Source organism: Mus caroli, chromosome 7 (assembly GCF_900094665.2).
Source record: "Mus caroli chromosome 7, CAROLI_EIJ_v1.1, whole genome shotgun sequence".
NCBI lineage: Eukaryota > Metazoa > Chordata > Mammalia > Rodentia > Muridae > Mus > Mus caroli.
The window spans coordinates 129846500-129847783 of record NC_034576.1 but is presented as its reverse complement, the minus strand read 5'-3'; positions in this window follow the sequence as shown (position 1 = coordinate 129847783).

The window sequence follows — 1284 nt, the reverse complement described above, 5'->3', positions numbered from 1 at the left end:
TGTGTGTGTGTGTGTGTGTCTCTCTCTCTCTCTCTCTCTCTTTCTGTGTGTGTGTGTGTTGGGTCTTAGAGTTCAGGGGAAGCACGTGGAAGCCTATGTGTGTAAATTATAAACAGCCTGGCTTAGTTTGGATGAATGTGAATTTTCCTTAACAAATGATGTAAAGAACGAGGTGTGTGTGTGTGTGTGTGTGTGTGTGTGAAGTATTGATAGTTTTCTCCTCAGACAGAGCCCTCCACGCTGTGAATCAGACACTGTTTTGGGTGGGTACAGAGACCTGTTTCTAAGCTATCTTGAGTGTGACTGTATGTGACTGTATGTGTGCATGTGTGCATCCTTAAGGACTTTACATAATGTGTTTCTGCTTCTATGTGTCTCACACACACACACACACCCTTCTTTAAGGCTATGCTCGCATTCAGGTTTGTTTCTTCAGGCTCAGTTGCTTCCTCTCCATCTGTCAAAACAGAAGCCACATCCACTGCTCCATCGAAAGTGTGCGACCGTCTGATGCGGAAACACAGACCCACATTCATACTTTTCTCTGTTTCTGCCTGACAGTAGAACTGAGCCTTGGACAGCTAGCACACACTCGTGTACTCATGAATGCTGAGGCTGGGGGAGTTCCAGAGAGGTAGCCACACATAGGTGCTGGGGCTGCGCACATAAACAGCATAGTGTCCCCCAGGGCCTTACCCATTTGTACATAAGTGTCTCCTGGAGGGGTATGGTAGGAGTAATGAGGTTAGAGGTCAAGGGCTGCCCATGGCAGGTGGAAAATCATGGTATTTCCCCCTCCTGCCTCTCAGACTCACCTTAGAAACCATGGTTTCTCCTCACTGCCCCCAGCTGATGCTTTGAACTTTCTCAAAACACTTGCGTTTGGGCAACTAGATTTCACATTTACCTGAGTGGCCACTTAGGGTCATCCTTGAACCTGTGAAACATCAGCCATGGCCACAACTACAGCTGAATGTCTGGGATGGTGAGACAGGGACTGGTCTGTGGCAGTAAGGAATGGAGGAACTCTTACATCGTGTGGGCAGCTGTGCAGTTTATGGGTTCTTTGGGAGCAGGTAGAAGGTAAATGGGATAAAGGACGGAGCTAGCAGTCCTATGGAGGCGATACACAGAGGAGTGTGTGTCCTGCCCTGGAGTAGGGTAGTCACATGAAGTGTATATGTACGCAACTGCAGCAGAACTCGGGGCGAAGGGAGTGGCCCTGCAAATAGGACCTTCCAGATAACAAAACTCCTCTGAGCCAGCTCTGACAGCAGATCTCTT